The sequence below is a fragment of the Tauraco erythrolophus genome, chromosome 13 (genome assembly GCF_009769465.1).
Source record: "Tauraco erythrolophus isolate bTauEry1 chromosome 13, bTauEry1.pri, whole genome shotgun sequence".
NCBI classification, from domain to species: domain Eukaryota; kingdom Metazoa; phylum Chordata; class Aves; order Musophagiformes; family Musophagidae; genus Tauraco; species Tauraco erythrolophus.
Genome location: NC_141477.1, coordinates 12243647 through 12260833, shown reverse-complemented (window position 1 = coordinate 12260833; position 17187 = coordinate 12243647). Strand labels below are relative to the sequence as shown.

Genomic DNA, 17187 nt, shown 5'->3' with positions numbered 1-17187 from the left:
AGACTTTGCCTTGTCTCAGAATATTCAGCATTTGGCATCTGTAATCTTGCAGTAGTGAGTTCACAGTTCAGCTCTCCGCTGTATTTACATCACTTTAAAACAAGTACAAATCAGTCTTACTCGTTTCTGATTCCCTGTAGTGCTTGCACTAAGTGAGTAAATAATCATAACTCTATGCTACTCAAGCTTACAGAGCCCCACCCCCTTTCAGGTACTTAAGGGTTACTGAGCAGAACACAAATAACTACATGCACTCTCCAAAGTAGTGTAGGAAGGCTCTGACAGAGGCAGGAAGCAGCAAGGAGGGGAGAACTGTTGCACAGGTTAAACACAGAACAAAACCATATGATGACGGTATCTGACATTCTGCAATGGGTGGTTGCTCAAGAACAGACTGAAGGCAAAGTAATGGGAATAACTTTCTTCAGAGCCTGTGGAATTTGCTGTTACAAAAGCATGAAGTCAGGAGCTTAACGGTATTTTGGAAGGTCTAGGCATTAATGTGGAAAATATAGCCCAAGTCGTAAAAGAAAGAGACTAACAGGAAAGAATAGCCCAAGGACACAAAGCATCCTGCTGCAAGGCAGAAGCTCCATCTTCCAACAGAGAGTCACCAGTAGTGTCCCTCCTGGGCAGGCTGCTTTGTAAACCCTCAGCACAGCTCCTGAGAGATGCAGATCCTTGGCAGGTTGGGTCAGATCATTTTCCTTTGTGCTGTGACCTATAGAGTTTCCAGTACTAAACTCGTCCAGAGGCAGAAGCATGCATGCTTACTAGGAGCTACACTAGATTCAGAAGCCAGGGTTAGAAATTGAAGGAATAATGTATGTGAAAGGGTCAAATCTGTGCTCAGAATGACATATTTCTGGCAACATGGATGTCTCCTGTGCCGAGTCCATTTTTGTAGATGACAAATTACTCAGATACCTTTCAGAGGGGCTTTGGAAGTGAAGGTGAGTAGTCCAGGCTGCTAGTGGAGGTTGTGTTTCACTAAGCACTCGTAAGGTACTGGAAGCAATGACTTTTCTGCAAGGGAGAGTACACACTGCTTTTCTGCTGCTGCCTGACTTTGGGCATGAGGGATAAAGGAGGTTTTGCAACTTGCCTCTAGCACTAGCTGTGCCGCTTGACCTTTTCCCCCCATTTCCCCTCCACCCTGACTTTGATAAAGCACCTCTTTTTGGAGAAGTGACCAAATAAGAGACCTTCCCCATATAAGCAAATGACATATGGTCTCCTTGTCCAAGATCACAAAAGAACATTAGGAAAGCCAAGATGCTTCAGAAAGAGGGAGAAAAATGGAACATCTGACTTAGTAAAAACCAAGCTGCCACTGCCAGAGACTAATGAACAGTTTGTTGGCTTCAACTTCTTTGATGATTAAACACCAGCTCCTGTTCCCGTCATTCCTGGGAGAGAAATTAAAGGACAAAGTAGTCCTCAAGTATGTTTCATTTTAAGGAGGGGGTAGGGGAAATAAGAGAAATTGGTTTTGAGGGGAGGAGACAGGATGTGCCTGCAATCAGCTGCAAAGAATTAGAGCAGTGTAAAATGTACAGGAGAATACATGAAGGACAGGGCAAGACGGCCATGGTTCTTCCTTAGCAAGCTTAAGAAAACTACTTTACCCTCATAAGGGATTGTCCATTTCCATGCAGATAAATCAGTGGGTCTCAGACTTTAACAAGCACCAATTAATCTGACTTAAGTAAACACCTGATAGCAGGCTTTCCAGCTCTAAAACAGCACAAAGTCTGTTCAGACTCTCACCTTTGCTTAGAGCAGGACACAGCAGCTCTTGTACTTACTGTACTTTTCATGGGGACAGTATTCTGCCAAATGCTGCTTTTAATTTCTCTTTTGGTGCAGGCCAGTGCCCAGTTTACAAGTCTGAATTTCTGTGTGAGAACTGTTACACGTAAAGTGACAACTATTTTCAATGCTGCCCTTCTCCCAGTCTCTTTCTACCTCCCTTAGTTTTTAATAACCAGATGTCAGCACTGACTTGGGGATCAGGAAGAGCACCTTCCACCTGCAATCTCTCTGCCAGTGATGCAACAGGACAGGAATGCATTGGCTTCTAGGATATGCTCTATGCCCTTCAGTGCTGCAGGTCTTCGTGCTCTTGAACTCATTTTCTTTAGGATCTGAGAAGTACTTTGCATGGAGATGTTCCCCTCACTAATCTGATCTACTTTTGTAGTAATTTGCATGTGTTTAATTGCTGAATGCATGTCCAGAAACTGGGACAGATATCAGCTATATCCTCAACAACTAGAGGTGTGCAAGTAAAGTGTCACTTTGTTGCCCTATTTCTCTCCTGCCATGCCCTGTCCCTGCAGCACGGATTGGTGCTGGTCCTGCAGGTGTAAGATAGAGGACATACCTATCTGAGTCCTGAGACAAAAGAACATTGATCTGCCCATGACAAGGCTCTCAGACTTCTGAGCCTGTGTATCAATGACCTATCTGAGCAGGAGGCAGCACCATATGTCATCTGCTTAACAGCCCCAGTCGTGCTGGAAGCAGAGGTCAAAAGGAGAAAGCCAGAAATGATGGGCACAGGGATGAGTGTCACCTGCTCTATGAGCACATGCAAAACAGCAACCCTGTTCACTGTTACAGGCAGCAAACCCAAAATCACCATCTGCAGCATGATATCTTCCTCAGGCAAGCTCTTAGAAAACAATGCCAGGCAGTTTCTATTCTTAAGCCATAAAATCTGTGAGCTACTGCATACTGTATCTGCTGGTCTGATTTCCTCACTTGTTTCCCTATGAACTAGTAGCTGGGCAAAACTCAGAGCCCATTCTACTCCCAAAAGCAGGACTTCTCCTTTTCCCCAAAAGTTTGACCTTCTCCTTTCTGCATCACCAGCTAGCTTTCACTCCAAACCTCATCATAACTTGAGAAATTGTCTTTCCCAGAGAGGAACCACTTAAGGAGAAATGTTCAAACTCATTTGTGGTTCCTATACTTTCCCATGCCAAACCAGCACAAAAGGGCATGCTTTGTCCAAACAGCCAACGAAGGCCAGAGAAGCAAGGCCATACATTAAGTTCAGAAAGAGATGATACATGAATTTGACCAGTTTTCAGGCAGAAAGTCAAAGGGATGATTCTTACACTATCTTCTCACTGATAAATGGGCTGGGAACCAGTAAGGACTCACTGTAGTACCAGAAAACGCCTATTTAAACAAGGAGGGAGCTCAGGCAGCAAGTCGCCAACTGAGTAATTTCTTCCAGGAAAATGGCAAGTTAGAGGGGTGACTGACTTGAGATAGTACAGGGAGGGCAGCAAGCTGACCCTTCTCTCCTTAAGAAGCAAGATGTGAGTTTTCCCAAGTGAAGTCTGTCCCAGGGACGACATGGGTCCCAGACAGTACAGGTAACATGGGTTCTTCCCTCTCCTGGAGATCCTTTAAGGCTTATTGCTTACATCTGTGTTCTGCTAGCACATCAGATGTCTCCAGATGGCTTCATCAAGTCTTCCCAAATCCCTTCTCTCTTACCATACTTACTTAAGGCAAAATCTTAACTTAGCGCCTTCTGTTGGTTCTCTTAGGTATGCACAAGGTCACCTGTTACCACAGTGAAACACACAAGCATTAATGCACTATCTCTGTGGAGTCTCAGAGAAGTGTTCTGATCATGCATTGCGGAGCTGGGAAAGGGAGTTCAAGCGCGTGCTTATATTACAGCAATCTTTATGGTTTGAAGTACTTGGTAATTTAAAACAGATTATGCTACTATAGTCTTCTGGTGACCCACGACAGGAGAACATGGTGCTTTCAGAAAGGCCAATTCTACCTTTCACTGTTTGCCTGCACTAACCTAGTATGCTACACAGCTGCACACCTACAAGGCATGGGACAGTGCTGGTACTTGCATCCCAGCTCTTCTCCTTGCCTCTCCCACCTAGCTTCTCCCAACACATCTTTTTCTACTTTCCTGGCACTACCCGTACTGCCTTACAGCGTATGTTATCAGTGGCCTCTCACATACACATATGGGCATATCTAATATACAGCCATTAAAGCTCAAAAACGTTTTTAATAACCACTTTGTATTTAATTAAACACGCAACAACTAGCCTATTAGAGTAAATTAAGTTTGAGTGAGACATTTGAACAGTGACTAGTGAAGATATCAGTTTCTAAAGCCCTCGGAAGGATAGGAGAAGAAAACTGGATTATGCCAAGGGAAAGGCAATGCTGAAAGACCAGACCTTTTCAAAGGGGCTTCACAGCCTCTGCGTGTATCCTCAGAGAATTTTCACTTTGTAGTGACTTTCTAACCTCTTGGTTGCTGAGAGATGCTCACTTCAAGTGGTTAAAACTCAATAGGCATTCTAGCAGGAGCAACCTGGTAACGGAAAAATGTGATTTCTCCAAAACATTCCTAGAACTTTTCACTTTTCTGTACCATTTTTATATTTAAATGAAACATTCCCTTCACTTTGCCAAGAGTTTTACTGGACACCAATCCAGTCAGACTCTGCTCCATGCAGGAGAGGTTCTGCAGCCCTCTGCATAGACACCGACTGGTAGAGATCACAGTGAAAAAGTGCTGGAGGCATGTGGAATTAAAGCCATTAAGGGGCTTAGTAGCCCATTGGAATTGGGTACTATAGAAATCACATCTGGGTGTCAATTTCAGCTCACCCAATGCTAATTCTGTAGGAGACTTTGGGGACTTTCACCTATGCCTCATTTTCTCTTACCTGTAAAAATAAGACACTGATGCTAACTTGCCTCCATGCTGCAGCTTGGGATCCCCATATCTCTGGGCAAGTGCTAAGAAGTTACTTTTTCTCCCTAGCGGGGGAAAAATTAAATAGAGCTTGTGGCAGTCAAGACCATCAATGCAGTTTGGGGCCATATAGGTAGGGAATCATGTTATGAATGAAGCAACGTTACTACTTTACATGGCAGAATAAAATAAAAAATAGAATAAAATGCTGTATATACAGCTCTGAGCACTGAAACTACAAGGCTTTCTGCAACAATATCAAGGCACATAGTACTTTAAAGACACTGTTCTGACTTACAGAAGGAAGGCTTGATAGATTCCAAAAGCTGCCACAAAGATGTCATTTCCCAGGAGGTAGCCAAAGGCAAACAAATCCTTTAAATGATGTAAGATGATTAACATGTCCTGAGTGGAACAATTGCCTCAACTAGGCTGGCACAGATTGGCTTGAGTAAAAGGTTAGAATGGGGTTTATCTCCTGTAGAAAGCAAAGGTTGATCATGTAGAAAGAACAACTGGGAGTAAGCAGATAAGATAGTGAAATGCAGGAGCGCAGAACTTGTTTCTGGCAACAGGGTCCAGCTCGGTCAAGGGTGGTGTCCTAAGGGTAGAGGATGGTTTGGGGTTTGAAAAACAAGGTCTACTTTTCAACAAGTCCAAGCAAACTGGATGCAAAATATTGCACTTGAAAACCCTAAGACTCCTGCACACCAAGACCCAGTTCTGTGTCTGGGGTGACTGCTTCTACATATGAATATTCTGCATAGCCATATCTGTGGCCCCTAAGTTGACAAACTTAGTAAGACTGAGTTATTAATAGAGAAAACGGCTAGCAATCAACTGTCTCAAGGGTGATGTGAATAGAGCACTGTATAGTTGTGCTGGGACAATCAAAAAGTACAGGAGTATCATCTGTTCTAGGAAACAATTTCTACGGTTAAGGGCACTGAGCAGAGAGTGTATCATCATGGATTTAGTTTACCTCTGCCTCCATCCATGGGTTAGTCAGCCCTTGGTCATGCCAGGGTAAACATGCCAGGCTGACAGCACAGCAGTGCACACAATAAGGCCCATGCTATTGTTCTTCCACTTTAGCAATCCAAGTCTTGGCTGCGGGACCATAAACCTGATGAACGGGTGCAGTGTAATTAACTGACAATAGGGTTCAAAATGCAGCTGTATGAAACACTCCTGGTTCTGCTGAACAAGTCAAGCTTATTACAGGATGCATGAAGAAAAAGGAGATTTCAGCAGGCTGTGTAGGTCCACAAGCAAGCAGACTTTGACTTCATGGCCAACTGGATGGCAGACAACAAGCTGCAGTCTCTGTCCATGCTGAGTGACTGCTCTCTGCAGTACCAGGACCAACAGTCCTGGAGCCAAGGAGCTCTATTTGCAGAGTTGGCTGAAAGTTGTTGGCAGGGAGCCCATGTAAGCTCGGTAAATAAAGTATCCAGATAATAAAAATACCCAAAGGCACTGTTTAATTTTTCTGAGGGTTCTGATACAGGCAGTAATATTGAGAGGGAACAGAAATCTTGAAGACAGGAACAGGAGCACAGGCAAAGCCATCCTTCTAGAATAGTGGAACACACAGCATCTGGTAGGTCTGATGGCTCACAGTCTGTACAGCTAAATACCTGGCACTCACTTATGGGGGGAACAGCTGAAAAAGAAGAAGGTTTGTGTTCAGGAACTAGACTGGGACTCAGGAAAACTAGGCTTAGACAAGAACTTGTGTATTGTAAAACGTCAAGTCCTCTTGAACCTTAGCTGCAAACTCTTACTGCATAAAAGGGTCAATACTTTCTGTATCCATGACCTAGGAATGCGTCAAAGGGGATGGACAAGGAGATGGAAGCCACAGGCTTCCCCTGCAGTCACCCTGAAGTTAGAGGAGATACTGTGGTAGTAGGTTAGTGCAGTGGAAAAGGGAGATGAGGTCCAACCTGTAAGCAGTGAGTATGTTTTGAGTTTGCTTCCTTCTTCACTGGAGCCTCAAATGGGAGCTCAGTGCACCCTGCAAAGAGCAGACAAAGGATGTATAAAAGGGCATGCTCCAACCTGGTGACTCGCTGCACCCCGACACAGATAGTAGGAGACCAGCTGCGCACACCTTGCAAGCAGTGACGTGGAAGGGACCAGTGCATCTTGCCTTTTACTCCCTGCTCTGTCGTTTCTCTGGCAGGAGCTAGCCTGAGACTCGGCTTGTGTAAGGGCAGCAGGGACCGCCCACATTTCATCCCACATGCACACGCACCAAAACGATCCCTTTTGTCTGACTGGAGGACCTTTCTGCATCTCCAACAGCTCAGTAAATCCTCTTCCTTTCACCATCCCTTTTCCTTGAATGTTCATTTTTCTCTGTAGCCTAGCAACTCAGCACAGACTCAGAATATTAACAACCCCTGTCCCCACACACAGTCTTCTCCAGAGGTCTGAAAAATGTGATAGTAGAAAGGCTGAGAGGGGTAGGATCAAGCACAAGAAATGTGGGGAGCATGCAGGGAGTCTCTAGCAGCATTCAGAAACAGCAAATCTATTCAGCTGTCGTATCTGCTACCTTCACTTAACATGTACATAACATATAGAGCTATATATAGCTCAGTTTATTTACATATTCAAATAGCAACACGACACGCACATACTTGTATTCGGATCTAGGTTCTATATTGAGGTGCTAACACTCTTGTGCACATTCACTCTCTATTGCTAGATGCTTTAAACATATATATGACAGGATGTCAGAAGGTCAGGTTCTCAAGATCTAATTTGGTTTTCAATCAAACCAGACGAAGCGTTCACTTGTGGGAAGATACTTTAACATTCTGCAGTAATCCTTTCCAATGCTGCAGCATTGCTATTGAAACAGGTGGCAGTTTGGAACATTGATCTCAAATACAGACAGCTTTTATATATATATATATATATGTATATAAAAATATATATAAAGGCTGTGGGAGTCCTGCCTGTGTAAAAACCTGAATAAAATTTAAGCAGGGGGAAAAAAAAAAAAAAGACATCTTTATCCTGGGCAAAGTGTTCTGCAGTAGCAATTTTAACTACTACAAGAATGCTGGGGTGCAAGCTGAAGTGGTTCATACCACCACCACACAACAGTGACATGTTCAGATCTAAAGATAACTTGGCTGATACAGGAACAGATGGAACACTGCAATACATAGCACTTTTCAGCTGAAAGCATGCTGCAAACTCTATAGCCATGGACTCTCATTCTGTCCAACATGACTTCTCTCCTGCTGGTGGGGTGGTGTCGCCTATGAAATGCAGAGTGAACCCAGCCTCTTGAGGGAGAGCACAGAAATGTTCTCTTTTGGGAAATCGTCTAGTGAGCAGAACATGTGAACTCTGTTTTTCAGTACTGGAGCAGGGTTGACTCAGTCCTCCTGAGGCTTGAGCTTGTGACACTGGAAGACTTGCAGAGCTGCTCCTGAGGGATAACAGCAACATGGAAAGATGCATAGGAAGGAAACGTTTGCAACAAGCATGCCACCACATTTTGTTTGTGCTGCAAAACCCTAGGTCCAGGCTAGGAATCAGCCAGTCTACCCAAAAGCTTTCCCATAACCAAGAAGTTACAGTTAGCCAGACACAGAGCTTTCTACAAACTCTCCCATTAAGATATCATGTGAATGCTATAAGATCCCTAGGAAGAAACCAGCACGGTAGAATAGAAAGCCTCAGAGGCAGAGTGTCATTCTGTAGTCCAACAATTTACAGTCTTTCTTCCACTGAGAGCTTGTTACAGCAAGATTTCCACAGTTGACAGTTCACCGTTTACGGGCCTACATACATGGCAAAATCATGCAATTCAGCCAACAAAAATATTTAATTCAAGGCCATCATTAATGTTCCAAATATCAGAGCCCTTCAGCACAAGCATGGGAGACCCCTTTACAGGTGAAGCAACAAAGCTGTCCCCTCTCCCATGAGGACAGCTCCAGGCAGTATGGCGGCAGGGACCTGGCAGGACTGCTGCTTTACCAGGCTGCTCTCTGCTACACATGCATTGAGTCCTTGAAACCTCTGTCTCAGAAGGAATTGCTGGTGCTTTGTGCAGATCCCAGCTTTCAGCTGGCCACAGCATATGAAGAGACTGTATGGTGATCTTCGGGTTGTTACTTAGCAACTTACTCTAAGATGTAGTGAATTTACTGGGCTGTCTCTGCAGTCAAGCAACACCAGGACCAAGGGCATAGGAAGAATTTTATTGTGGGAATAGGATAATCTGTGAAATATTATGGAAGACAGATAAGATTTTCCCTTCTACAGGTTGCCATAAATGCAGTAAATATTGACATGTGAGTCACATTGACTTATTTTCTAGCTTTTAAGCCAGGACAATCTCTTTGCAACCAATTTCTGAACCAATGAATAAGGAATACTTCAGGCCCCTTCACAACTTTGCTTTATTCTTAACTATTTTGTGCAAGAATCGTACTGTCTTGTGGAAGTACATCTTTATCTTTCAGGTAGAAATGGGACCACTGTGTCTAAACTTGAGCATCTACCACCCCATACCATCACACTGCAGAGTGTCCCTGAGGCCAGGTGTTTTACTTGTCCTCATGCACTACCTTAGTCCAAGAGATTTTTCAGCACCATCAGTGGCAATTCTGTTAAAGAAATGCATAATGTGGTGTGAGCAGATATCCACATCTGATTCTTGACTTTTTAGACTGTATCAGTGCTGTTGAAAGTCACCCTGAGCCTCAGCAGTCACGGGATGTCATCACTGCAAGGATAGAGATAGTGGCCTCAAATCTAGCAATGGCAGATGAGTCCCTGACATCTGCTTCATTGCAAAGATGTTTCTAGGAGTTCAGAAGATTTCTACTCTTACCATCTATCTAGATGAGCCACAGAGCAGGCAGTTGTACCTCCTGACTGCAAAAGAGACCAGCTCAAAGCTGCTGTGTCTAGAGTGATTTGGAGGTTACTCTCCACCCCACTACAACCATCTTTTGTTTCTCCAAGCATCTCTCTAGCAGAAAGAAAAAGCATCAAGATGCTGTTGCTTACCTTCAGCTAGGCAAGTGGTTGTATGTTCATGCGTAAGCTACTTCCTAATGCTGGAAAAGCAGAGATGTGAGAGACCCCCAAAGTGACTGCATGTAACTGATGGCAGCATGCAGAGGACGCCGCACACAACCGTTGTGCAGGACTGCCCTGTGTGTTCCCTGGTAACTCTCCCCTTCAGGAAAATGGCGTTTCACACGTAGAGAGCTGCCACTCTTTGTTTTCCCCAGCAAACAGCCATCTGATGCATCGTGACCCTGCACACCAGGGCTTGGAGTGACAAGAGCTGCATGACCCAAGTTGTAGCGAAGCAATCATTGGCAGAGGAAGGTGCAGACATTTGTCAGCTCTGAAGAAACCTTCTGTGCTGGGTTTATGTGGTGGGATTTTGTTGGCAGGGGACAGGCTGCAAGACAGCCCCTGTAAGGAGCGGCGAGAAGCTTCCCGGGCTCCAAAACCTGTTGGACCACTCTGTCCTGGTCCGACTCCCCTCCCCTCTGGCCAGAGCCAAGTCAGTCAGTGCCTCTGTGAATGACATGTTTAAGAAGAGAATGAAGGAACTCAAGTGAGGTGGGACCTGCAGTGAAGAGAGGGAAGAGGCAGGGGGCTGCCCCTCCCTGCCCCCTGGGCAGGCAGCTGCCCACACTGGGCCACCGCCGATGGCTGCAGTGGTGCGGCTGGGAGAGCTCGGAAGTGCCCTGCTCCCGGGACACCCGCTGGGCAGAGCTCATCCTGCTGGGACTGCAGAGGGTTTTCGGGCCAGTCAGGCCCTGTGTGGCTGCAGAGGAGAGAGGACTGAGATCTGAAAGAAGCAACTTCGCAGACACCAAGGTCAGTGAAGATGGAGCAGGAGGAGGTGCCGGAGCTGGGATTGCCCTCAGCCCATGGTGAGATGGCAGCGGCCCCTCTGCCGCCCATGGAGATTAATGGTGGAGCAAAGATCCACCTGCAGCCCATGGAGGATCCCATGTCGGAGCAGACATGCCTATGCCCAAAGTTGTTTGTAGAGAACTGTCTCCATGGGAAGGACCCTCCACACTGCTGGAGACTGACAGTGAAGCAAACATGCGTTTGCAGTCTGTGAGAAGGGACTCCACGCTGGAGCGGGTGGCAGCTCCTTAAGAAGCTGTGACTTTGTGGGAAAAGCCCACACTGGAGCAATCTGATGGGTAGGGATTGCATCCTGCGGGAAGCACTCACATTGGAGAAGTTTGTGGAGGACTGTCTCCCGTGGGTAGGGATCCCATGTTGGAGCAGGGGAAGAGAGTGAGGAGTCTTCCCCCTAAAGAGGAAAGACTGACAAAAACAACGTGTGCTGAACTGATCACAAGCCACATGCCCCAACCCCCTGCACGGCTGCAGGGGAGGAGGTAGAGCTGGGAAGAAGGGAGGGGTGGGGGAAAGGTATTTTTAAGATCTGGCTTTGTTTCTTGTTATGCTCTCTGAAGTGACTGATAACAAAGTAAATTGATTTATCCCCAAGCCAGTCTGTTTTGCCAGGGGCCATGGTTGATGGGTGATCCCTTCCTGTTTTTATCTCAACCCTCAGGCCTTTTGTAACCTTTTTCCCCTCTGCACCCCACCGAACGGGAAGGAATGAGTGAGCGACTGTGTGATACCTTAGCTGCCATCTGGAGTAAAGCACAACACGTTCCATCTCAGCAGCATGTTTGCAATACCTTACTTTAAATCACAGCACACAGAAGCCCCCAGCATGTGTAAAAAGCACATAACCCCTACCTGTGCATGCCAGCACAGAGCCTGGGGATATCTCAACCTAAATCAAAGTTACCCCATTCTTACTATGCTACAGTGGTAGGATCTGGTCCTTCTCCAGCAGCAAGGCCCCACAGCATCCTTTGCTACCTGCAGCACTATTATCCCAGGGGTCTACAGCAATCTCAGGAGACTACAGCCCCCACAGGACCATTACAGCATAACATCATTAGCTCAGCACCAAAGCTGTCTCTTAAGTTTTAACGTATTTTGGCAGTCTTCAACATACAGCAGCCTTAAATATCAAGATGTAATGTACACACACACTCTCAGTTTAGATACCAGTGTCACTGGGCTGGAGATACCCTAGGCTACAGGGAAACATTTACAGCACTGGAGTGTCATGTCATACTTGTGTCTCATAGCGTATAACTTCGGAAACCTCTGACTACAGAATTTAAATGCTTTAACCTTTGCTTTTTAAAAACCTTTGGATATCCAATGACATAGAATAGACTGACTGGGAAATGTCTGTATGCCATTTCTCCGTTGAAAAAGAGATGGCAACAAAACAGAACACTTTCAGTTAAGAATATGAAAAATGCTGATATATTTGAAGAGAATACATTGTAATATAAAGTGCAGCATAATAGTAGAAACTTCATCTTAAATATCTTGGGTTTTAAAGCTCAAGATTTCTATACCAATGGAAAATTCTTTTCAGGGTATATTGCAGTGGAGTTGTTTCTGTCCATTATTGCAGGCATACAGAAGTTCTGCTGAGGGTCCCCGAAGGCTACGGCCGAAGCTGCATCAGCTTCAAGGAAACTAGAGTTTTGCATACACAATTTGGCTGTCAGAACAGTTCAAGAATGGACTGGACATCATGCATCCAGATCAGCAATCCCACAGGGATATATGTTTTCCTGCCTTTCCCTTCCCCTTTCCTGAAAGGGCACAAAGGTCAAGAGCTGTGACCAAGAGAACATACAACCTAAGAGACTGCTGTGTTGTGCACCAAAGAAAGCCTCTTGTATGGAGCCTAGCCAACCACACTGCCTTCTTTCACCAACTACATCCAGCACACACCAGTGTCAAGCACGTATATTGCTGTGCATGGGTTACACTGAAATTGAGATTCAACTATCTGGTGCATATTCATATTCCAGTGAAAACAGTACTGCAAAGCCGTATCAGGACAGATTCCACTAAAAAGGCTATTTCAAATATGCCTAATAGATGGAAAATCTGACATAGTGAGAAAAGTGATACTCCACTGCTGATGGCATAACAGGTTGTAGGATGAACTGTCCTGGTCAAGAACACTCTTAAACACAACCTGATTCATTTTCGTTTGGGTTAAAGTCAACTTAAAACCCTTGCAGCTCATTGTTGTCTTGGGACATGCTTTACATCTCTCATGAACAGAGAAAACTTCCTTGCCAAACCAGACAGCTTGTTTTTCAAGCAAGCTTCAGGAAGTTGGGAAGTAGCAGACGTGATGCTTCCTTCCATAAGCCTGAAGAGATCCAATGCAGTACGACAGTGTGAGTGCAGTCACTCCAACAAGGCAGCAGTGTGGCTACAGGTGATACAGGAGTAGGGAGGAGGAGACAATGAAGTGAAGCATTAAGATCAGCTTTGCTAAGCGTCCTGCACCAACCTCTAACCTATCTGCACTGCAGACTGTGCCCCAGCAAAAAGTATTGTCAATCCTACAGGTATAGTTCCTTTAACACATATATTCCTGCAAACAGTTCTGTTTGGAAGCCTTGTTTCTTACACTAGCCCTCTGCAGCAATCCTCTTGTAACTTTTCAACTTGTCATCAGGTTTATAAAACTTTAAAGCTAGTGCTATAACAAACTGAAACAATGTTATTGCAGATGTAGGAGAGCATCTCGGGATGAATAAATTATAGGAGCCACAAAGAAATCACAGCTATAACGGCTGGATGCTTCGAGCTGTCTACGGTGTGCAGATACACAGAAGGAAGCAGGTTTAGGACTGCACAGATCACAGGGCAGGAAAATTGAAGCGTTATGAAGGGTAACCATCTCCTATTTCAAACGCATACAAAACTTCTGGATGTTTTCTGTATTGAAATAGTTCATTAATGCTTGAAGGGAGTCTGAACTCACTGGTACTAGAAAAATATGTCCCTAAGGATTACTTAGGGAGAGAGAAGGCTACAGTTGGAAGCATTAGCTTCTAGTCCCACCATGCAGTAAGTACAATATACTCTGAACTGGCCAGTCCTCAGTTATCTGTTCAAAGGACATGCAGGAATGGGGGAAGACTTCCAGCTCCTTCTGAAGCCTTTGGTACTGGATACCATCAAAATTAGATCCACCAAAGTAGGTTGGCTGGACCAGACCATCAAGCTGACAGTGACTTTGGGCAGCATTCAGGCCACGTACTAACAAGGACAGAAACCTGCATGCTGCTTCAGCTGCAGAGTGACTTGAGCTCCATGCTGCCAGTGCTCTTCATTTTCCTGGGTCAGAAGTACTGCTAGACTCCTCAATAACTTGGGTACCATACTAAGAGGTCTGAACATAGCACTGCAAATACCACTGTACGCCAACAAGCATCTATGAATAGCTGCATGTTTTTCCATGCTTACTGCAATTCAATCACCTGTAGCAAAATGGCATTTACTGGATTAGTTATCCAGTCCATTTCCTTTAAGAAGAAATAAGAGATACCATCCTTCCATTCTTCACAGGTCATCTGAGCCACCGAACATCATTATGAAGATGTTTCTCCTTTCAGCCTGCCTTTAAAACCCCAACTTGCAAATTCATACAGGATATGAAAAGACTCCAGCTAGGCCTTTCATCTTCATGGATCAGCACTTCCCAAAGGCTCTGCCAGTCAAATGTGCCCTCCCCAATACCTGTTTGGCCTGGTCCCTGGCATCCTTTCCCCGGCATTTCAATTGATATCACTGATCTCGGATCAGCAAATAATCCTTCTAATCACTGACAAGAACAGAGGCTGCAGTGCAGCGTTGCTTAGCAGGGGTAAGAGGAGTACACAGTAATGAAGCATTACTCTAGCAAGTGAGCTTGAAAATACAGCTGACCACAAGCAGGCAGCAGCTGCAATTAACAAGAAGGTGCCTTTTTTTAAAAAATAAGGACTGTAGTTTTGGTCTCTCCTCATTGAGAGATCATTACAAAGCTGGCACTGTATCTATGAATGTCCTGCACCCTAGCAAGACTCCATCTTCCGAGCTGTACCATGGCACAGTATCTGGGCATGACCCCCAAAGAGGTAGAGATGCATTGCCTTGGTATAGCAAGGCACCTGGAAACACAGAGCATGTACATGCAGCTGCAAAGCATTCTGTATATCAGAGTGTCTGGGAACTTCCAGCATAGAGACATAACTGTGTTGCCTTTGCAGAGAGCTTTGTATCCTTCAGGACTGAAATGTCACCACATCATCATTTTGGTAATACGGTTCCCATAGGAGTGAAAGCAAGGAGTACCCCTTAGATCATGAGAGGAGCTGTATTCCTCCACAGCACCGCATCCAGCTGGACTCCTTTGGAAAACAACTTTTTGAATTGTGCAATGGCTAGTCACTGACAGCACTTCACACAGACAAAAGATACCAAGAGTCTCAGGGAAAGGCATGGGAGAGCTGGGGGCTCTCCTCAGCCTGGCCAGCCCCAGTACCAGGGCCATTGTTCCGGAAAGGATGCCTGAGGATTAATTAATTATCCTACACGGGGCAGTAAGTAATAACACTCCTTGTGGAACAATAGAAGCTATTTGGTTGCCATGACAACCCAGCTTCACTTGTGTGCCTTTAATTTATTCATTGCACAGTCCCTTTCCCAATCACACATGATGCCAAAAAATGCCTTGTTTTTCTTGCCAGTATCCATGTCCAGAGCAGGGGCAAGACACAGCCCTTTCCCTAAGGCATCTGTCACACAGAAGAATGATGCACATAAAAACCCTTCAGCCTGAAAACTTACATCACATGAGAACTCTTCTGCTCCCTAAATGTTTGTTCTTTAAGATGATTCTGATTTTTTTAATCCTTTTTTGAAGCCGTTTCGCCATGGTGCTTGTAGATCTTGATCTTGAGCAGGTTCACACACATAGCCACTTTTTCCCTCACCCCAGTCCCAACATATATAGGAAGGATGGGCAGGAAATTGTGCTTGTCAAGGCAAACAGAGACCCAGGAGGTCTAATCCAAAGACCGAAAGGGACATGCTTTCACAATATCAACAGGAGCATGGCATGGGCAGCACTGAGTGGCCAGCCTGATTACAGCCACATCACAACCATCAAAACACTCAATGTCCATCAATTGTGCTGCCCAAATTCTGCAAGATCCAGAGCAGCACCTGAATGAAGGTCCATGTCATGAAACCTGCTCTCCCAAAACCCCACAGAGATACCATTGTTGCTGTTTCTCCCCAGCCCCGAGCACATACATTTGTCCCAGTCATCCTGCAGGAGAGAGAAGCAGATGTTCACTGAAGAGGGGAGAGCATCACATAAGAGAATGGCTACTAGCCCAAGACACAGTATGCCTACCCACAGCTGCTCATGACAGGTGTATGACAAAGCACTTGATCAGCCATTATAGACTATAGGCACATCTCCAGCAGGAGGTTCATCCTGAACCGGCCTCTGCAGTGTCAGCTATCTTCTCAGGTCTACAGAGGAAGATGAGGGAAGTTGTTACTGGTAAGCTGAGAACCAAATCCCTCACTCCCTCCCAGTTACATTTGTGCAAGTTGAGGTCTTAAGCTTCAGGCCCAGAGCCCAAATTATTCATGCTGGATCTAGCAAGGAAGGTGGCAGCTCGTTCACCACATATGAAAATTCAGGTCCAAATTGAGACCAGGGAGGAGATGACTCAAAGTTGAGCTCAGGCAAGACAGACAGAGCTAGGTTAAGCCATCTGGATCTTCTCAATGGAGCCTAACCTCAAGCGCAGCTACCCAGTGCAATGAAGACATAGGTGTGTACCTGAATTTCTGCTTTTACGCACTGTCCAGTGTCACTGTTACTGGACTGAGGTGTAACATGCCATGCAGATAATTACAGTAATGGTGGGATGATAGCAGAGAGTCTGCAAGAGAAAGTGTTCCATATGAGAACCTGAAGCTTCATGGTTGGCTCTTCACCCTGGGTTGTATTGACATGCGCATACAGGTTTTTCAAGCAGTTTGGAAAACAAAATGACTAGTCAGATTGTTTTGCTTCTCCTCCTCCCCTCCATGCAACAGCAAAAGAGCTGGTGGACCAGAGAAACAGGGCAGGAGAGTCCAGAAACAGATAAATAGGACAGGAGCATTGGGAGACCAAGGTTTTAATTGGCTCGAATAGCAAGAGCTCTAATTTGGCCTAGGATTTTCCGGCACAGGTCAGGAACCAAGAAACATGACAGTTCCTGTCAGGAGGTCCCCACCAGCCTTCCACTCCACTCAGCCTCTGGAAAAGGAGACAAGTTTGGAGAAAGAGCCTCTGGGTAGGAGGAAGGAAGGCAAGGTTAGGCAAGGTCAGCGCAGTTGTCCTCTGCTGGGTGCTAAGAGCTTCTGAGAGAGATAGCACAGGCCTGGATGTGTATCACCTCAAACCATTCCTATCTGAGCAGATAAATATTTTCTTCTCAGTGGTATGAAAAACTCCAGTCTGTCAATGCCAC

General features: G+C 45.3%; 1 protein-coding gene across 2 annotated transcripts in view; it reads right to left on the bottom strand.

Moving 5' to 3' along the window:
- The window catches only part of LOC104384738 (gamma-aminobutyric acid receptor subunit beta-4), a 79919-nt gene that overhangs the window by 34714 nt on the left and 28018 nt on the right, over positions 1-17187 (bottom strand). The gene's annotated exons all lie outside the window — the stretch shown is intronic.